General features: G+C 39.4%; 1 protein-coding gene and 1 long non-coding RNA gene across 2 annotated transcripts in view; both read right to left on the bottom strand.

Annotated features, from left to right (window-relative positions):
- LOC128017541 (basement membrane-specific heparan sulfate proteoglycan core protein) overlaps positions 1–23,592 on the bottom strand; it is a 1,082,135-nt gene that overhangs the window by 598,000 nt on the left and 460,543 nt on the right. The window lies entirely within an intron of this gene.
- On the bottom strand, positions 4,054–12,254 carry LOC128017453 (uncharacterized). Its single transcript, XR_008184457.1, has 3 exons — positions 12,209–12,254; positions 9,229–9,264; positions 4,054–4,161 (listed from the first exon to the last, which is right to left on the bottom strand). It is a non-coding gene; the product is annotated as an uncharacterized LOC128017453 (long non-coding RNA).

Here is a 23,592-nt window from a genome sequence, read left to right as displayed (position 1 = left end):
TTCAACGGAGACAAGTGAAGTCAATTAGAAGCACACACTTCCTGGGGGTCGAGCGTACTGCACTGACTCAAACTGAGCTTGATGACGTAGATGTCACGTGAGCAAAAGTCTTCTAACCGCTGTGCCAAGAGAAATCTGAATCACCCACCGAATCTTGCAGACGTTGTTGAATAATTTTGTCCCGTGTTTTATAGACTCTCTATGGGCTTCTCCCTTGACTTCATGCCTTCACGTCCCCCCGATAGCCTCATAGACAGTAAAAGATTGGCTGTGAGCTTCTCCTTCTGTCCATACGGTAATTTATCTGCTGTGCGACAGAGAGTCGCAGGTTATGACGCAATCGTTAGCCTATTTTTTACAAAAACTGCTTCTACCGAGCCACAACGTAAGATACAAGGTAATGGGGCCTATTATACATTTTCGTGTTTCTTTAGAAATAATGAATGGACAAATGGAGTCTTTAAACACCTCAGATGTAGAGTTATTCGCTGTCAAAGTGATGCCAAAATGAATGGGAGTCAATGGAATGCTAACAGCAAGTTGGGGTCCGCTAGCCAAAGCCACGCACTCTCGTGAAGCTTTCTGCTGTTTGAACTCTGACCCGAGCGGATAAATGGTCCTAGTGCCTTAATGGAATTTTTCATTTGTGCAACTGATGTTTTTTTTGTTTTTTTTTGCAGGATTTTCTGCTATTTATACTACTTACTGCAAATATTGGCGTTATCTGCAACTCAGTATTGTATTAAATTATAGAACAGTATGCAATAATAACTTATTGAGTGTAAATTATAATTTTAATTCAAATGGTTGCCACCTTATTGGGACAATAAAGCCTCACAACCTTTTGATTATTTCCTTCATTTTTATTTGAAATAAAAGCTTTTCTGATGTGATTTGAAATTTGAAATGAGAGAAAAAAAAACATTGTCAAAAGGCAGATTCGAACCCGAGTCGACTGTATCAAATTGTGAACAACACACGTTTTACCATCTGCACCAGAGCTGATGATTGTGATTATCTTTTGTAATTTTGACTAGCTCAATAAGAAATATATAAGGTGCCATTAAAGTGTAATATTATAATATACACAAGTGCAACATAATGTTAATATATTGTAAGATACTATACAGATATTACAGAATAAACTGTAATTCTGTATAATTTTACATAGTTAAAATAATGGATATGTGCTGTTTGCTGCTGTATTATATTTTACTGTTTTTTTCAGGGTTTTTTTTACACCTTAATGTTATTTAATACTTTAACATTTTATTATAGTTTTCTGTTAAGTATGAATATCGTTGTAATGCAAATTACAAAGGCATGCGCTGTCACCACATTAATGCGTTTTGCTCATGCGCGGTAAACACATACGTGACATCACGCAGAACCTGATTTTACTAAGTGAGACATGTTCCTGGGACAACATCTTTGTTGTCCCTGGAACAACATTGTGATTAACCAATCAGTTTTGAAGAACAAGTTTATAGATTTTGTGAAGTTTATGCTTAAAATCAGTGTTTGGTGCTTGTACATCAGTGTCATTCATCTTTCATTTCCTCTGATTTTAGGGATTACTCATGGTTAAGGTTAGGTTTAGGTGTAGGGATATGGTCAAGAATACATTTTTGGAGTAAAATGTTGTTCCAGGGTCAACAAAATATGTTGACCTAGGAACACATCTAACTCAGCAAAATCAGGACGTGCGTGACATCACCGCGCTACAGTCTGCAGCGAGGGGTGTCTCTTTACTTTAGCCACATTCATAGTGAAACTTGCTAATTAGCACATTATTAGGAACATTTGCAGTGATTTATTTAAATACATTATACTCACTGCTTCTCTAGGTGAGGCTGGATCATGAATGATTCGCGCGAACATAAACACATTTAGGTATATCAAGGGCGTATTTCTTTCAGATTTCAGTCACTCTGCTATGTTCATTATTACATCGAAACACCTCAATCACTCAGGAGTCATGCTCGTATGCATCTCGGACTGATGACAGTCACTCAGGGTCTGAGGTAAGACACAAGTCCAGTCTGTGCTGAAACGCTGCTGTCAATCAAACAATCGTGGGAGGGGCCTCCGACCGTGTGACGTCACACGGTTAGACTGCTCGATTTGAGAAAGGGGAAAACATTTTAAGAGATTACAAAAAATACACTTGGTGGATTTTTATCATTATAGGATGGTTGCGTACACACACTGCCAACACACATTTCAGTTCAAACAACTTGTAAAAGTGCATGTAGCATTATATGACCCCTTTAAGGACAAACGGCCAAAAATGGGGTTTGACAAGATTTAATTTCAGTAATTTGATCGCAAAAAAGGTCCACCGTGTGGTAACAATGCACGTTAAAGGGTTACATGACTAGTGCTCTTTCGCTCTGCCTTTGCCTCAAACATTATATAAAATTTTTATAGAACTTTTTAATTGTATCGTTTATCGAGGAAATTATCATTATCTGTGCATCGTCCAGTCCTACCATTAATTGATATTAGAGAGCAGTGAACATGCAAATATTTCTCAATTTCAGGTGTATTTAAATTAAATATTTTACGTCTAAAGCGTTCAGCTAAAAATAAAATGAAATGAAATAGGTTTGTGAATCACTGCTTTATAGAAACAGAGCACAACATGTATAAAGAAAAATGACTAAAGGCCATTTCAAGAGCGATTACTTTAAAGACAACTGTAACTATCAAAGTTGTCATAGTTTTAACTCTAAGAGAGCAGCGAGTCATACCAAATCCGACAGTAAATCTGAATCCAACTTTAAAGAGCTCAAAGCATTTGAAGTGACAGATGACAAAACTGCAGAGTAGAAATATAAACTGAGCTACAAATATAGATTTAAAGATCATTAACAGAATCATCAGACTGACCTGATACAGTCAGTGTAAGAGCAGCACTGATGTGTGATCTCTGTGAGTCTGATCTCTCTCCTCTACAGCTGTATTCAGCTCTATCAGACACAGATGTGATGGTGAAGACTCTCTCAGTGACGTCTCTGATGACTGAACCATCTTTAAACCAGCTGTATGTCCACTGAATGTCTCCTCTCTGTATGTCACATGTGAGAGTGACTGTCTCTCCTCTGAACACACGCTGATCTGGAGACACCTTCACTACAGGCTTAGGTCTCTCTGTATTAATACACATATGAGCAGATGTTGAACAGATATATCACAGTCTCATTATCAATGTTATAAACCTATAAGAAAATGACTGCACTGTTAAAACAATTTCTGTCATTTCTACAGTTATTACTGTACATTTCCTTAACAGTAAATAACCTTAATTTCTTTTGCATCATGAAAAAGCTCTCAAAAATACATCAAAAGCTCTTAGCAATTAGCTTTAGTTTTTTATAGTGTTGTTAATGGAATTTAAGATTTACTAAATTGTGTGTGTGTGTGTGTGTTTTAAAGGTAACTGCACTGAAGCATCAAGAAACACGAGCTTCTGTCAGTCACACTGAGACTGATCATTCATGACAACAGAAGAACTTTACTATGATTTTGAGATGTTTCTGTATTCTGTTGTATTCACAGATCATACAATTGCCGACTGTACAACATTTACATAATTTAAGAGTGTAAAAAGTGTGCTGAAATAAAAGTGCAACGTAATGAAGTCATGTGACAGTTTGAGTCACTATTGTTGTATGATGTGATTAGTTTCACATGAAGAAAAAGACAGAATAGAGTTTATACTGAGCTGAATTAAAAGTAAGAGTTTTCCATTTTGATCAAAACCACAGTCTTTCAGTTGGATGTGATCATATTAGAGAGAGTTTATGAGGACAATGATATTAAACTCACCTGTCACTGAGAGAGAAACAGAGCTTGATTGTGATGAGTTTGGTCTTGTATCTCTCTGTCCTCTACACGTGTACTGACCCTCATCAGATGTAGTTACTGCTCTGATAGTGAGAGTGTCTGTGTTTACAGTGTAACGATCAGACGACTGTAACTTTACACTGCCTTTATACCAATGATATCTCCAGACAGGCGTCCAGTCATATCTCCGATCTGTCAAGCCATTTCTCCATCTCCAGTCTCTGTAAGACTCAATCACACACGTCAGAATCACTCTCTCTCCAGTGAATACAGGACTGTCTGGAGTCACAGTCAGAGTAGATCTGGGTAAATCTGTTAGGAAAGACAAAAATATGAAGTGACTCAAACAGCTCTTTCAGGGAACAAACATACAAAATAATTAGTTATGTCATATTTCATAATACTGGTTCTGTTTTATTTGTGTACTGTCATCAGTTTTCTCAATTCAGTTTTTTTGAGGAGGCTCTGGTTAAGTCTTGAAGGATCTCAGGATCTCAATCCATCTTATTTTTCTTGTAAGAGCCATTTATGAGTTTAATGTTTCTGGTTTATGGTGTCATTCACTTCTATTTTTGCTACTAAACAGCTTGTTTTGCTGCTTGATATTGTAAACTGGTGTCCTATCATATTATATTAAAGGTGCAATGTGTAATATTTACAAAGATATATTGACAGAAATGCAATATACATTATTTATTCAGAAGTGTAAAGAAAAAAAGTTGGATAGCTGGTTACAACAATATATTATGTCTTATTTGATAACATCAGTCATGTTGTGGTTTGTTGTGGTCAGTTTTGTGCTCTCAGTGTTTTCTGGAGGCTCTGGCTCCGTCTCGTCCTCAGACAAACACCTCTGACTCGTCATAGAAAGCAGAATGAAGCTCCTGCTGAAGGAGAGCTGAACACCTCCAACTACAACCTCATATGAGGAGACACTGAATCTCCATCAACTTCAGCAGACTTGTTTAAGCACTTTTATGTTGAAGTGTTTTTCTCATTGTTTCTGTGTTCACTTCCTGTTTCCCTTGTTGCCTTGCCTACCTTGTTTGTTTCCATGGTTACCCTCCTCTGTTCCCAAGGCGACTCATTGTCTACACCTGTCTCTTCTTGTCTATATGATCCAGTGTTTCTCTTCTTTATTGTCTGGTATGGATGTGTGCTGCACATTTGTTTCAGTTCCTGTATTTGTTTTCTCTTGTTCATTGCTGGATTTACTGTTGTCTTGTTTAAATCATCTTTAAACTGCTCTTGGATCCAACATTATGTTTTACTGAAACAGCCACGTTACAGAAACAGCAGAGCATTGATAGATCTAGTCGTATTAATTCAGCTTCAGCAAGAAACTCATTCACTCGAGGACCATCGAAGACTTTCTGGACATTTCTGATCTAACTGAGCTGCCTGACTTTCCTCTCATTGATTTCTTCTGCCATGAATCAACAAGCGTTACAATCTCCACTGATCTGTGATGATCCTGGAGGATCTCTGAGTCAGTTTCTAGAAGGACACTCTTACACTCTTTGTGTGACACTGATGTTAAAGAGGAGAGATGTGGAGAGGAGACTGATGTCTCTCCTCGTCTGATTCACTGCAGGTTTAATCTGATTCTCAAACAATCATGACACTTACTGTCAACAAGTCTGTTATTGTCTGCTCTCTTTAATTTAACAGTGTTTTATATGTTATGCTGAGAACTTCAGGAGCTTCTAGATTCATTGTCACAACTGAATCTTATTCTCATGTAGAAGAGAGAGTTTATGAAGATGATGATATTAAACTCACCCTTCACTGAGAGAGAAACAGCAGAGCTTGATTGTGATGAGACTGATCCATCTCTCCATCCTCTACACGTGTACTGACCCTCATCAGATGATTCAGATCCTTCAATAATGAGAGTGTTTCTGTCAATACCGTGACGCTCAGACGACTGTAATATTACACTGTCTTTATACCACTCATATCTCCACTCAGGTGTCCAGTCATATGTCCGGTCATATCTCAGGCCATTCCTCTGACTCCAGTGTCTGTTAGACTCAATCACACACTTCAGTCTCACTCTCTCTCCAGTGAATACTGTATTGTCTGGAGTCACAGTCAGAGTAGATCTGGGGAAATCTGTGAACAGAAGAAAATAAACTCTGAATATCTGACTTCATAGTTGATAGTGATACAAACATGGTTAAAATTTACTATCTTATGATAAAAGTTGTAATAAAATGTTTTTGTTCATTTTTATTCATTCATTTTGTTTTGTCAATTCAGCTGTATTTTTAACTGAGAAAGTTATTAAAACATTATTGAATGAGTTTCTTGCTAAAGCTGAATTAACAGCAGAGCTCGATTGTGATGAGAAGTATCCATCTATGCGTCCTCCGCTATCTTATCTGGGGTGCGTTTCCCGTACAACAACGTAACTCGCTGATTAACCACCATAGTACGAAGCATCGTTATGGAAACGAACTAACTAGTCACGACTGTTTCCCAAAACCATAGTACCTGTGTCGCAGATCCATGGTTCAAACTATGTTGGATGAACCATCGTTCTTCTTCTTCTTTGATCTAATGGCTGACTGGAGACATGAGCACATACCGCCACCTACAGTAATTTAGTTCTATTTTCTCTTTTCTTCGACTCGAATTACGCTTTTGAAATGACGTTACGTAGGAGTCGAGTAATAACGAATCATTAATTTGTTCTGCAATACATTATACACACACGGAGTTAAAAATGTGCTCTTTTCTGATCCCAATGTCAATAATTCCACAATTTCATATAAATACTATTTCTTATTTAATACCACAATTTAAAAAGATGGGTTTTGAAAACTGTGATGTGCTTTTGTGGACACCTGTTGCTTATTTTGCTAAATTGTTCCTATTTAAGTTTCCTTGTCATTCTGCCATGTGTTAATGAAAATTAGACAAAAACCCACATTTTCAAAGCATTTGGAGGCGGTGTATTATTACCAATAATAACTCCAGCTATTCTCATAGCTGAAAAATAGCATTAAAAAATGCTGACTAAAATAAAATCTGTGAAGAAATCACTAAAAAAATAAATGATGCTGGCTATGTATATGAACAAAGCCCAGAAAATGTCAGGAATAAGTGGAGGGACTTTGCAGTGACGAAACGGAGGGCTGCGGCATGTATAGAGTGAAGCAAACAAGACTGATGGGGTATCAGTTCAGTTCCTCTTCTCCCTACAGAGGAAGAGAAAGTTTGGCCATCCTGGGGCCTGTTGTAATGGAAGGATCCTTGGAGGTATACATGTGTATCAACCAGGCCTTTGCCTTCAAAGTTCAGGCCTCCAGCATCAGGCCCTCTCCTGCCTGGTCCTCTAACATCAGGCTTCACATCTTCAGAGGGCAATAAGAAGAAACAACGATTTAAATCCAGTTGTTAGCTTCAATGCATTATTATGCTGTTGGAAATTTATGGAGGCGGTGGGTGACGGCCTGATGGGTGGGGGATGGAAGCACACATGACTCTTTTGTGTGGGCCACTTCTGCAGTTTGCAGGTGGCTGAAGAGGGTGCATACATTTTTGTTACTTTATTTTGGTTCATTCATTTACTATAAAAATACATATATATATATATATATATATATATATATATATATATATATATATATATATATATATATATATATATATATATATATATTTTTTTTTTTTTTTTTTTTTTTTTTTTTTTATATATTTGTTATTATTTTTTTTTATGTAAAATCTAGCATTCACTCATAGAGAACTGAAGATGATACCGAGCTGAGCCAGATAATGACTCGTTCTCGAGTCAAGAACCGTTTCTGTCAGACGCGTCTGATTCATGAACCGAGGAGCTGATGATACTGCGCATGTGTGATTCAGCGTGAAGCAGACCGACACACAGAGCGTCTGAACTGAACTGATTCTTTTGGTGATTGATTCTGAACTGATTCTGTCCTAATGTTATGAGCCCAGGTAAACTGAAGGCTTGCAGTCAACGCCAATGACGCCATTACGTCGAGCGCAAAAGAACCGGTGAACTGTTTTCTTCAACCGATTTATTGAATCCAACTGTCCGAAAGAACTACTGGTGATCCGAAAACCGATGCAACCGGTTCTTGACTCGTGAACGAGTCAATGTTTTGTTCGTTATCCGTCTCGGCTCGGTGTTCATCTTCAGTTCTCTCTTCACAGCAGTTCAGTCAGTGTACTGTTTGAGTCAATGAATTACTCCGGGATATTGGTTTATTTTAACTCAGAGGGAGTGTCAGTCACATTAAACAAGTTAACAGCTTAAGTAATTTGTGGATTAATGCGTATTGGAGATGCGAACCATTTTAAACGATTCAGTTCAATTTGGTGAACTGGTTCAAAAAGATCCGGTTACGTCAAATGATGAGTTCGTGAACCGGATATCACAAACTGCTTTGTTTTGAACTCTCTCTCACAACAGACACGGAAGAGAAGACAATGCTGAATAAAGTCATAGTTTTTGCTATTTTTGGACCAAAATGTATTTTCGATGCTTCAAAATATTCTAACTGACCCTCTGATGTCACATGGACTACTTTGATGATGTTTCTCTTACCTTTCTGGACATGGACAGTATACCGTACACACAGCTTCAATGGAGGGACTGAGAGCTCTCGGACTAAATCTAAAATATCTTAAACTGTGTCCTGAAGATAAACGGAGGTCTCACGGGTTTGGAACGACATGAGGGTGAGTTATTAATGACATAATTTTCCTTTTTGGCTGAACTAACCCTTTATAGAAAATAGCATGAAATCAGATCTACATCCTCCAGATGTCTGCAGTGATCACTCAAGTGTCTCATCAGATTGATGTGGAGACACTGAAACATCATCATTATAACAAAACAAATAATCTTTTTTACAGTTTAACTTTTTTGTGCTTAAGTTTGCAGTTATGTTACAATATTCTGACAAACTATATAACAGAGAGGATTTATTGTGATTTGTTCACATATTTATGTAGTAACATTCATGTCATTATACAGATTTGTGTCCTCATGAACCATCATTACAGATCAGCAGAGTTACACATTGAGGATGTTTTAAATATCCTGAACATCACAAAAGAGTTAATGACACACTGTCATTTTTGCAATAGACTACACTAAGCTTTTTATTTATTTATTATTTTGATTTTTATTTAACTTTCATAAACGGCAGAAACAGCAGTGTTTTACAGCATGAGGAGCTACACATATAAATGATGCTGAGTGAAGATGAACAACAGCAAAATATGGAGATGAATTATCAGCAAAGAGACAAATGTGTGATCCTCATGTGATCCATGTAGACAAATAAACTACTACAACACTATTCATATTTAATAAATCAAATGTAAATCAGTAGAGCACAATACCTTGAGTGAGTCCAGAGTGGATGAAGGACATCAGCACTAAACACAGAAGAAACAGATATGAATCATTTCCATTGGTTCAACACAATGCAGATCACAGAAACATGTCTAGAGTTTCAGCTGAAAGTGTTTCTCTGTTTTGATGCTCCATGAGAACCGATGGAGGATATTCTCCATCATTTAACACACACAATGTCATCACAGCATGGGTCTAGAATACACTCAACCTGTCCCTCCACTCCACATACTTTTATTAAAATCTACATTTGTCTCACACATGTTTTCAGTCAAGTGTGTTCAGGTCGAGGTTTTCAAGAGACAGTGTGTAAAAGTCTAGATTTAAAATCAAAGAGACAAAATAGTTTATGAATGACCCGGCATCTTAATTGTATCAGAAATGAGGCGATGTGAACATTATGGAGCACTAAACACTCTCATGCAGTTTATATTTCATTCACACTGGAAGCTGGAGTGTGTTCTCGTACAGAAAGTCAAATACAGTAATTAATTGTTGTTCAGAAGACAGAAATAACACAATATTGATGTGTGATGTTTCCCTTCTAGCAAACTATCAGCTATCAAAGCTAAGCTGAATAAAAAACAGAAACTTTTAGACTGATGAAACATGAAGACAACAAATATGTGATTGAAATAAAATAATATATAATTATATATAATAACAATATTTGGCAAATAATGGTTTATGTGTATGTCCTCTTCAGGTAGGCTAAAAAAATTAACTATGTGAAAAATGCAGTGCTAATTGAATTATAGTATTGAAATGATAAAAAATATATATTATCTGCCCTATTCTGTGATCCAAAAAAAAAAAAAAAAGTGTATAAACCACTTGTAAAATTCCCTTTAGAAAAAAAAAAAATATATATATATATATATATAGAGAGAACACAAATGATTGATTATTGTCCATCAGTTTATTTGATTTAACCAATTAAAAGAGATAAGAAAAAAATATAAAAATAATAACCTGTCCATTAGACAAAAAAAGTACTATATCATTACACACACACACACACACATACTGTAGGCTACTGGTTGAATAAACCCCGACAGGGTGATCAGGACCCCGATGCGAAGCTTATTAAACGGAAACTTGACACATAAATAAATAATTAGATGCGAAATATTGATTTGAGTTGAAATATTTGAACAAGCTTCCATGAACACAGCAGTTAAGAGCAAGCGGCAAATTCAAACTAACAGACATTTAAGGGAAACGATTCAGTTAAATCACGTATTACACAACATTACACCACAAAATAATTAAGGCACTAAAATAATTAAGACGAAAATGTTTTAAAACCTTACCAGTTTGTTAGTTCTTTAATGATTCATTACAGCGTACAAAACAATCGTAGCAAAATAAATGGCAGCAGCTGGGTTTGTATGAAACGAGAGCGAGTCCGCGATACCAGGATGACATAATTAAACAATTGTTCACAATTTTAAACTGAGTTTTAATATTTTATTAACTAAACAAACGCAAAAGCAAAGCAAGAGTAGGCTACAGCGCTGACTGCAGTAACCCGGATGAGCCTCTTCTACAGGTTGTTATAGGAGAGATAAATGACCAATCAGAATCAAGTATTCCACAGAGCCGTGATATATATAATGAATATATAATGTATGTAGTAAAACACTTGCACACTTATAAACACACATTACAAGCAGATATGAACATTAATGTAATGATTGTGTCTCATCACTGACTCTTCACTGGAACAGAAGACCAAACCACATCAGGTCAAAGTGTTTGAGACACAGCCTCACTTCCTGTTTGACTCTGAAAACATCGACTCCTCCGTCATCTTGTGTTCAGGACATTCAGAGACCATTTTCTTTTTTTCCAAATATGCAAGTTAATGTTGAAATAAAACTTACTGACTTTGCTCACACATTTCCCCTCCTTGTTAACAACTTCACAACATTTTGTTTTTGTTTTTTTTTTGTAAAAAAAAAAAAATAAATAAATGTCTCCTCCTTGTTAAACTTTTGGTGTCCCGGGTCAAAAATGACCAGCCTACAGTAATAAGCTTATACATATCTCATTATGCTCTATATCACCAAATATTAGATTCAATATGTTTGTCAGCTTTTTTTCTTTTAATTGGGACAGAGTTTGCATTATTTTTAAGATCGATTGCAGACATTGTTGATCTGAGCCTAAAGCACACTAGTGTGATAAACAGTGCAGATTATTTTCATATTTTATTGCTTACTGAAAAAAAAATATCCACAAATAATGTTTTTATTTCCTCTCAAAAACTGAAGTGCATAAGACCAAGATGAAAGCCACCTAATCAATCAGTTACAAAAAATAAAATAAAAATACAAAATAAAAATGGTGGTGGGTGGTGTTAGGGCAGTGGATAAGACACATGGTTTGGTGTGAGAGACCCGTGTTCGAATCCACTGTGAGACACCAATGTGTCCCTGAGCAAGACACTTAACCCCTAGTTGCTCCAGAGGCGTGCGACCTCTGACATGTATAGCTATTGTAAGTCGCTTTGGATAAAAGTGTCAGCTAAATGAATAAATGTAAAAAACAACAAATTCTGACCTAATTTAAGAAACTTTTTATATTTTGTGATAATATAGCATAATAACTTGACTTGTGTTTGGTCACTGTTCTCAAACTCTCTGAACCTCTGATGGAGAGTCTATTAAAAGATAAAATGAACTACCTAAAATATGAAGAACGTGTATTATAACAAAACCAAGCAAAAGCACACGTCCACAGATCCTCCATTTTTCACAAGCAGCACAGATAAATACATGTTCTCTCAAACTCTGGATCTGATTCACACGTAACATATCATCACATTAATCTGAACAATAAAGAATATGATAAACAGCAAGACGGTGGATTCATAGACCCTCCTACACACAGCACAAGCATTAATCTTCAGCTGAATACTGTATTAAAAACAGAAGATAGTGTAGAATATAATGAAATACTCACAGAGTGTGAGAGACAGTGCACTGGAGCCCATACTGACACATTAACAGACTGTTTGAACTAAATCAGACACTTCCTGCTTTTCACACTTCAAGAAGAGATGAGGGAGGAGACAAACTCTACACACAAATACATGAAGAAATAGAAGAAAACCAGACCCATTCGAAGATATTTACTCTTTTATTAAAGTTGTTAAAGCTGTTTGAAAAGAGAAAGTGTTCAGTAATTATTCACACACTGCTTTGTTTTGTTCGTTCACAGTCAAAGCCTCACAGATTATGAACAGATCAGAGAATAGCAAGTAAATCATGAGCTGACTTCTAATGTAGTTCTGTTCATGTAAGACCCGCTCTTATCTGAGTTATTCTCTCATCAACAATTATAGAGGCTCGATTAATGACAACTAAACCGCTTTTACAAAATGATCGATATAATGAATAATTAATATAGTGTATCTGTTATTATATTCTGACATTATCTGAATATTTTAGTTCATTAAAAACATGCTTTCTCTAACAGATAAAAATCAGAAAAATTATTTGTTGTCACAAAAGTATTGTTGTATAAATCACCATATTTCATGTAGGAAGGTGCCAGAATCAAAACCCTGTGTGACTGTTGCTATATAATTAAATGAACACATCTATAAATGTAAAAAGTGATTTTTTTAAAAGTCAAACATAAGTGATGCATTCAGTCTATAAAATCATGATGGACTGATGGACTGACAATTTGCCAGAACAATATTTAAAATATTTATTTATTCTCTAAAAGGAGTAATTACATGACAGCGTTTACTTTTAGAAGTGAGAAGTGAAACCAGGAGACTCTGAATCTTCAGCAGTTTTCTTTATTTCTGTTTGATGCTCCAGTCATTCAGTCTAATAAAGCAGACACATGTTAGTTTATATACATTTTAGAGAGCAGTCCTTAAACAAAGGATGTAAACAGTTATTAGGAGCCTGACCAGTTTCACGAGGCCCGATCAAAACAGTATAATTGTAACACACAGATACCTCATAGAGATAAAAATACATCCTCAACATTAGTATTTCTGCTCATAAACACTTGCCACAACTTCAAAGACTGGAGCATGGTCATCAAAATCCATCAAAACATGATCAGCTCAGTACTGCGCTTGATTAACTCTCAATATGGAGAACAAGAACTAGAAGAAGAATATATGTATATATTGTTTTGTTTGTTTTTATTCTGTTATGAAGGCTCGGAGCTTTCTCCCCTGACAGCATGCCAAATATGCTTCACTTTATTCAATTATAAGTAAATGTGAACTTGTGAAAGCAATATGAATTTGAACAGGTTTTCTAAAGGAAGTAAATGAAAATGACATGCACATGTTGCTGGGAAACTTTTGCTCTTGTTGAAGTATTTTGAGGTTTATGAAACTACAGATGAAGAATAAGAATAACTATCTTCCTCGCTCTGGTTAAAAATATAGAGCAGAAACAGAGCAGAAGTCCAACCACAACCATCAGCTCAACCTTTATTAGGCCTCTTTTAACACTTCTGTCATTTTCTCACTTCAAGCAGCTTCTAAAGTCAGCAGCGCACAAATAAAGATGTGTCTTCAGTGATGAGCTAAAGACGCCAATTTTAACTATATATGACATCAGAAAAATTAAACCCACAATAGAAACATCCCACAGAATGTTGACTTCCACTACAAGATACAACACACACCGGCCCTAATAACCGATCAAAACACACAATCACAACACACACTGGCCCAGCTCACCGATCAAAACACACACTGGCTCAGCTCACTGATCACAACACACACTGGCTCAGCTCACCGAACACAACACACACTGGCCCAGCTCACCGATCACAACACACACTGGCCCAGCTCACCGGTCACAACACACACCGGCCCTAATAACCGATCGCAACACACACTGGCGCAGCTCACTGAACACAACACACACTGGCGCAGCTCACTGAACACAACACACACTGGCCCAGGTCACCGATCACAACACACACTGGCTCAGCTCACCGATCACAACACACACTGGCCCAGCTCACCGATCACAACACACACTGGCTCAGCTCACCGAACACAACTCACACCGGCCCAGCTCATCTGAACACAACACACTCCGGCCCAGCTCACCGATCACAACACACACTGGCCCAGCTCACCGAACACAACACACACTGGCCCAGCTCACCGACCACAACACACACCGGCCCAGCTCACCGAACACAACACACACCGGCCCAGCTCACCGGTCACAACACACACCGGCCCTAATAACCGATCGCAACACACACTGGCCAAGCTCACCGATCACAACACACACTGGCCCAGCTCACTGAACACAACACACACTGGCCCAGCTCACTGAACACAACACACACCGGCCCAGCTCACTGAACACAATACACTCTTGGCCCAGCTCACTGAACACAACACACACTGGCCAAGCTCACCGATCACAACACACACTGGCCCAGCTCACCGATCACAACACACACTGGCCCAGCTCACTGAACACAACACACACTGGCCCAGCTCACTGAACACAACACACACTGGCCCAGCTCACCGAACACAATACACTCTTGGCCCAGCTCACCGGTCACAACACACACCGGCCCAGCTCACTGAACACAACACACACTGGCCCAGCTCACTGAACACAACACACACCGGCCCAGCTCACTGAACACAATACACTCTTGGCCCAGCTCACTGAACACAACACACACTGGCCCAGCTCACCGATCACAACACACACTGGCCCAGCTCACCGATCACAACACACACTGGCCCAGCTCACTGAACACAACACACACTGGCCCAGCTCACTGAACACAACACACACTGGCCCAGCTCACCGAACACAACACACACTGGCCCAGCTCACCGAACACAATACACTCTTGGCCCAGCTCACCGGTCACAACACACACCGGCCCAGCTCACTGAACACAACACACACTGGCCCAGCTCACTGAACACAACACACACCGGCCCAGCTCACTGAACACAATACACTCTTGGCCCAGCTCACTGAACACAACACACACTGGCCCAGCTCACCGAACACAACACACACTGGCCCAGCTCACCGAACACAATACACTCTTGGCCCAGCTCACCGGTCACAACACACACTGGCCCAGCTAACCGATCACAACACACACTGGCCCAGCTCACTGAACACAACACACACTGGCCCAGCTCACCGAACACAATACACACTGGCCCAGCTCACCGGTCACAACACACACTGGCTCAGCTCACCGGTCACAACACACCGGCCCTAATAACCGATCGCAACACACACTGGCCAAGCTCACCGATCACAACACACACTGGCCCAGCTCACTGAACACAACACACACCGGCCCAGCTCACTGAACACAATACACTCTTGGCCCAGCTCACTGAACACAACACACACTGGCCAAGCTCACCGATCACAACACACACTGGCCCAGCTCACCGATCACAACACACACTGGCCCAGCTCACTGAACACAACACACACTGGCCCAGCTCACTGAACACAACACACACTGGCCCAGCTCACCGAACACAATACACTCTTGGCCCAGCTCACCGGTCACAACACACACCGGCCCAGCTCACTGAACACAACACACACTGGCCCAGCTCACTGAACACAACACACACCGGCCCAGCTCACTGAACACAATACACTCTTGGCCCAGCTCACTGAACACAACACACACTGGCCCAGCTCACCGATCACAACACACACTGGCCCAGCTCACCGATCACAACACACACTGGCCCAGCTCACTGAACACAACACACACTGGCCCAGCTCACTGAACACAACACACACTGGCCCAGCTCACCGAACACAACACACACTGGCCCAGCTCACCGAACACAATACACTCTTGGCCCAGCTCACCGGTCACAACACACACCGGCCCAGCTCACTGAACACAACACACACTGGCCCAGCTCACTGAACACAACACACACCGGCCCAGCTCACTGAACACAATACACTCTTGGCCCAGCTCACTGAACACAACACACACTGGCCCAGCTCACCGAACACAACACACACTGGCCCAGCTCACCGAACACAATACACTCTTGGCCCAGCTCACCGGTCACAACACACACTGGCCCAGCTAACCGATCACAACACACACTGGCCCAGCTCACTGAACACAACACACACTGGCCCAGCTCACCGATCACAACACACACTGGCCCAGCTCACCGGTCACAACACACACTGGCTCAGCTCACCGGTCACAACACACCGGCCCTAATAACCGATCGCAACACACACTGGCCAAGCTCACCGATCACAACACACACTGGCCCAGCTCACTGAACACAACACACACTGGCCCAGCTCACTGAACACAACACACACTGGCCCAGCTCACCGATCACAACACACACTGGCTCAGCTCACCGATCACAACACACACTGGCGCAGCTCACTGAACACAACACACACTGGCCCAGCTCACTGAACACAACACACACTGGCTCAGCTCACCGATCACAACACACACTGGCCCAGCTCACCGAACACAACACACACTGGCCCAGCTCACCGATCAAAACACCCGATCCCAGGACACACTGGCCCAGCTCACTGAACACAACACACACTGGCCCAGCTCACCGATCACAACACACACTGGCCCAGCTCACCGAACACAACACACACTGGCCCAGATAACTGATCACAACACATTTGATGCAGGAACTATTTGAGCCGTTCATGCCAGAGTAGTGAGAGAGGTGTTGTAATAATGTAAAATATGTCAACAATAATGTGTTTTTCGAACAACCTTGTATGAGAGCCTGTTTTAGTTCACCCCCAAGACACAATAAAGACTTTGTAAGAGAGCATAATAGGATCCATTTAAAATAACATGATTCAGGGCCAGTGCCACAGACTATCCCACCCCTTCACCCAAGAGTGTGAAACTAGATTTTAATTATGAAATATAATGGTTTATTTTAAAAAAATATAGCTGCAAATGCATAGGATTTATTGCATTAATATGATGCTACTATAGCAACAATTTAGGACAGTATGTTTCACAAAGTCGAATTTTAATTGTTACATCTCTGACACAATTGTCCTCTCAAGAAGTGCAAGAATGCAGCACTACTGAATAAGTTATGATGGATTTTTTTTTTTTTTTTTTAATAATTTTTAATAGAGGGCTAGATGATAGTTGGTTAATTATTTTATGTATTGTGTTTGCTGCTGTTCAAGTTGTTCTAACTTAAAATGATGAATCTGTTAATTAAACCTTTAATTTCTGATTTACTCAAGAGTATGTGTGTGTCGATATGTGTTTGCTTGAGAACTTGTTTCAGTATCTTCTTCATTTCCCCCAACATGAGCAGTCACCCATAAATATTCTGCTATAATTCTCAGTTGGCATATTCGATGCAAACCTTGCAGTACTTCTATTAATATATATTTTCTAGATTCAGATCTTCCACTTTTAAATGCAGAATATAAATCTGAACAGATCACAACTGTTGTTGGTTGATTTCTTCCACTCACTGTAAAACTTTCTGAAAAGAAAAGGTTTCTCCCTGCAAAGCTGTCACAGGAGAGGATCTAAAAGATCACAACATATTCAAGGACTTGGTTCTGAATCTCCTCTATCTTAGTTAGTAATGAAGCTGATGCTGAGCCATATATTATTCTACAATAATCAATTGATGATCAATGCACAGTTTACTCTTTTAAGAGAATGTTTTGTAGCTGGACTCGGATTTGACATAACGAGTGACGTTTAGTAGAACCGCCCATGATTGTGGTTTCACTTAGGTCCGTTAGCGAAGTGTAAACTCCCGTTCTCAGAGAGTTTGTGAAATTAATCGTAAGTATGTTTCCGAAGAGGAAAATGCGGTAAAGGACTTTGCTGCTGGTTCACAATATTTCACTTATTATCTCTTTCCGAAAAAAAAAGTGCTACAAATCAATCAAAGGAACAGGATCTGATGAAGATGATAGATGTAAAGCATGAGGTGGTGGGCGGGATTAACATTTGAAAGCATCTGATTGGCTCTAATGTGGCCAATGAAATCATTCTGTGGGTTGGTCAATGGAGACACGCAATCACAGACAGCTGTTTTCTCTTCAGAAATTAACATAGAGCAGTGAATAAAAAACTCCCATATTGTCATAAAATAATGATATTGTGTTTAAAAACATACCCGATGCTTTTGTCTGTATCAGTGAGGTCAGCCCCCAAGAAGGTCGTCAGTAAGAGTGCACTAGAGAGATCCAAGAGATCCAGGGAGGAGAACTACGATGTAGGTTCCAGGTTCATCCTGACACCGGAATCTCCTCCAAGGCGATGGACATCATGAACTCTTTCATCAACGACATCTTCGAGCGCATCTCCGGTGAGTCTCGTCTCGTCTCGTGTCTCTCCAGCATCACATCGAGAGAGATCCAGACCGCCGTGCGTCTGCTGCTGCCGGAGAACTGGACAAACACGCCGTGTCTGAGGAACAAAGACCGGGACCAAATACACCAACATCATCAACGAACCCGAAGACTCTTTAAGAGCACCACATCATCTGGAGAAGAGCTCTTTCTGTTACATCAGAGGAGCATCAATAAAAGGAATTTCTATAACTGTTAATTCATAATGTGATGTTTTTTTTCTATATATTTTTTCCAGATCATGTACATTTGCGTTTATGGTAGAACAAGTTTATATATATACCCAGATAGGAAACTGGAATTTCGATTCCTTGCCGCTGTCGCCTCTGGCTTGCCTAGTTGGGGTCACTTCATCTACAGCAGTAATTCTCAAAGTGTGGTCCACTAGTGGTCCGCCATCGCCCCCTAGTGGTCCGCGAAACGATGACCTAAACTAGGCAAGTGTTTGGAGCCAGACATTGATGTGTGATAAGCAGCACCACCCGTCTCATTAATATTCACGTTAAGTTTTAGATGGAAATCTCAAAATCTAGAATCCACAGATCTATTAGTTTTGTAATGTACTAGTTTTTGTTTCATGTGTAAAATCTAGGGCTGAAACCAGTGGCGTAACGAGCCAACACCGGGCCCTTAAGCAGGATTATCAAGGCGCCCCCCCCCCCCCCTACTACAACACGTGATGAGCTACGCGCACAAAAAAAAAAAAAAAAACTGCTGGTGTCGACGCACCATAATAACACATTGTTACTGTCACTGCTATATACACATAGGCATACTGTAGGTCCAAATACATAAAAAGATGCTCACTTACATTATAGCTGCATTTTCCGGGCTTTCCTGTGAGCGAATTTGTCGATCATATCCTTAAGGTCCAGATTGCGCGCATGGGCATTCTCAATTGACAGTATGGCAAGTCCAGAGAGACAACTCTGTCCCATTTAGCTCCTGAGATATCATGAAAGCAGTGCAAACCACTTTTGTGTTTATTATTTGACGACTCCATGTCTGTCTCAAGTTCAACGTTTTTTACTGTTTTGCACGCAATGCCATGTTCACCTGGGGATTCCCCAGTTCCAATTAGAAACAAATTACACCAAATTCATCATTGTTCGTTTCAAACATGTATTTAATTCTCAGTCAAATATGCTGTTGTCATTATTTATTCAAATCAATTTGCAAAAAATTTAAATGCGATCAAACTAGTGATGCGATAGGGGGGCCCGGCTGTCAATCAAAATCTTCCAGTAACGCGGGCGGGCCCCTGATTGGTCCGGGCCCGTAAGCAACCGCTTACCCTGCTTACCGATAGTTACGCCTGTGGCTGAAACGATTCCTCGAGTTAGTTCAACTGAGGGGTGGGTGTGGCAACAGTAGCGTGCTGAACTGTCAAGTAATGTTCGTTTGGCTGCCTGGGGCTCGAGGATATAGAGTGACCAACTTTTTTTGAGCAAGCATTGATTATGCGTGACACAGTCTCAATTTGTGGGCGCATGACTTGGGCTTCAAACGCTGTGCGCACACGCGCTACGCGGGACGGGTGGTCACCTTAGCTTGCTGTCTGGGTATATATATATATATGAGACAAGGATAAATCCCTTTTTTTAATATATATATGATAGTTTATTGAACATTTTTATAAACAAAGAATGGTTTGAAAAAAAATAATACTCCAAGAAATACTCCAAGGCCCAAACGAAGCAAAAATGTAATTTGCTGCAGATAGTTATATGGAGATAGAATTCTGAAAGCTGATAATGTAAATCAATGAGATCTTTAGAACAGAATATTTACATTTATTGAATGATATTCAAATACTTAAAATGTTGAAAATATAATACAACACAATGATAACTGAGAGAAGAACAAATACAGTTATGTTTGGATAATCAGGTAAATATAAGCTGCTTCAGTCCAGTAAGTGTTTGACTTGAAATATTACTAACACTGTAAAAGTTACTTTTACCTTAAATTCAGTAAAGATTTAACAGCAAAGAGACATTTCTAGAATTAGACTCAAACTCCTTTTACTCCGACGACAGAAAGCATCTAGCATCATAAAAACAGCATGTTGTTCAGATGTAATTTGAGATTATAATTGTTGTTTGTGGTATTTAAAGGGTAACTTTCAGTAGCTTCCAGTGAATCTGACACACATGAAGAAACTGGTTTTGGAGTCGATGATGAGCAGGAGCTCTTTCTGTGTGGAGTTAGTTCTCTTGTTCTCCATGTGTTGTGTTCACAATCTAATCTACAGCGCAGGTGAATCAGAGACACTGGATTGAGTGAGAGTGTGAATGTGTGTGTGTTAGTCTTGTGATGGACTCGTGTCCAGTGTGTTTCCAGCCTTCAGCCTGAGACTCCAGCATCCTGTGACTCTGAGCTTTGGAGAAGAGATGATTATTCCTCTGTTACAGCGACTGCCTTTGGGCTTCAGGAGATTTAACTGTCAAACACACACACATACAACATTTATATTCAGCTCAATTTGACACTTTCTGTTTTGCTTCCACTGCAGGTATTGATTTATGAATCAAATAATATTTACAGATAAATATTGATCTATATAACAGATATAAAAGACAGAGTAAAGGTTTGTCTGAATGTTAATTGTTTGAGAAAAAGACATTGGGTCTCATTCATGAAACACGAGCAGAAAAGATTTTTGTGTAAATCATTCGTAAAGCATTTCTGACGTAAACTTTAAAATTCATCAATTTTTTATTATTATTATTTTTCTTCATGATTATTTTACTTTCTTTTATTTTAAGCACTTTGAATTACCATTGTGCAGTCATTCTGTTTAACGTTACCCCACAATACATGTTATGAGTACGTCTCTTCTTTTTAACATGGTTTATAATGTTGATTGAGAGATATGACTTTTAATATTCAGACATTACAGAGAAGTCATCATAATAACTGACTGTTAAAACACACGTGTTACATTGTGTCATGTTCTGGATCTGTTTCTAGAGTCTGTACAGACTGATGTCTCACTGGTGGTCTGTCTGTTTTCAATTATATTACATAATTAAATATTTCAATGAAATATGATTGCCCGTAATCTGCATTTCATAAACAAGACGTGATAAAGAGGACACCAGATGTTTCATGTATCACTAATATCCCCTTTTGTTGATTATTATCATTTTTGTAGATTATATTTAGTTGATTATATCTTGTGACGCCAGATCTGTGGAAATGACTGGGATTTTTCTGCTTGTGATAAAGTGGCCTTAGTTTTTTCAACATTGTCCAATCTTTCCTGTTTTTAAGCGATAACTATTTCTGTAAACCCAGCAGTGATTCTGTTCTCCTTTTACTATTTCAGTGAAGCTGAAGAGTTGAATATAGTGATAGAGAAACAACTGAGAAAAGAGGAGAGAGAATCAGGTGTAGTGCTGCTGCATTCATCACAATCTGTGCTTTACATATTTATCAGGAAAAGTCATGTCAATATTTATTATGTATATTCAGATTTCTTGCATTGTTTTTGTTTTATTGATGAGTTATTATATTATGATACTTAGACCCAATAATTACTCAACATCCCTAGGGACACGGTTTAATTGCAATAAAGAAAGTCGTATTTTGGTGAAATGAACCTTTAATAAAAACCTCCAAAACTCTTAAATTGTTAAACTGGGTGAAAATACTGCCTTGGTGCACTTTTATCGGTTCTCCAGATCTAGGGTCCTGGAAATGTGTTCCTGGGACTGCGGTTCTCCGACTCGGTACGAGACGCTGTCACAAAAACACTAGGGTCCTAGAACTGTGCTCCTTCAAATGTGTTCCTGAAAGTGTGGTCTCTGGTATTGCAGACAGATAATATTGAGTTTTCAGGAAGCTTTGTTTTATGCACAAATTGCTCATAATTTACTGGTATATTTACTCAGGTTTGATGAATGAGGCCCATTGAGATGAGAGAGACAGATCAGACAGAAGTGTTACCTCTCGCTCTGGAGCATTTGAAAAGCAGCACGACTGTCACCAGCAGATACGGACAAGCTGTCAGAAGAAAACTGAGGATGATGATGACAGAAATCTGATCTGAACATGACCCTGAAAAACAGACACACAAGCACGTTATTGAGAACATTACAGAGCTCCAAAAAGACTTTCAGCAAGTTTCTTGGGGAAAACAAAATATTTTTGTAAGCAATTCTGATAGTGGCCGGGGGCGTGGTCAACACGGACAAATAAAGGCCGGTCTTAAATAAAGGCCAGGGGCAAATTTGTGTGGATAATCAGCCGAGTCAGAAAACTAACGTACACACCACTGCCGGAGCGTTTCTCGTTCTCGAGTCAAGAATCAGTTGCTTCGGTTCTCGGATCATAACTACACTGAACCGTGAACCGAGGAGCTGATGATACTGCGCATGTGTGATTCAGCGTGAAGCAGACCGACACACAGAGCAGCTGAACCGAACTGATTCTTTTGGTGATTGATTCTGAACTGATTCAGTGCTAGTGTTATGAGCGCAGGTAAACCCGAAGGCTTGAATAAAGGACAATGATCGCCAAAGACGCCATTACGTTGAGCGCAAAAGAACCAGTGAACCATTTTCTTCAACTGGTTTATTGAATCGAACTGTCCAGAAGAATCGGTTCGTGGAAAAGAACCAAACTTCCCATTACTACTGGTGATCTGAAAACCGATGCAATCCGGTTCTTGACTCGAGAACGAGTCAGTCTTTTGTTCGTTATCTGGCTCGGTTTGGTGTTCCTCTTCAGTTCTCTCTTCACAGCAGTTCAGTCAGTGTACTGTTTGAGTAAATGAATTACTCCGGGATATTGGTTTGTTTGAACTCAAGGGAGTGTCAACCACATTAAAAAAGTTAACAGCGTAAGTCATTTGTGGATGCGTATTGGAGACGCAAACCGTTTTAAATGATTCAGTTCGATTTGGTGAACTGGTTCAAAAAGATCCGGTTACATCGAATG

The sequence above is a fragment of the Carassius gibelio genome, chromosome A7, assembly GCF_023724105.1.
Source record: "Carassius gibelio isolate Cgi1373 ecotype wild population from Czech Republic chromosome A7, carGib1.2-hapl.c, whole genome shotgun sequence".
In the NCBI taxonomy this organism is placed as follows: domain Eukaryota; kingdom Metazoa; phylum Chordata; class Actinopteri; order Cypriniformes; family Cyprinidae; genus Carassius; species Carassius gibelio.
Note: the sequence above shows the minus strand (reverse complement) of the source record. Positions and strands in the feature narration are given on the sequence as shown.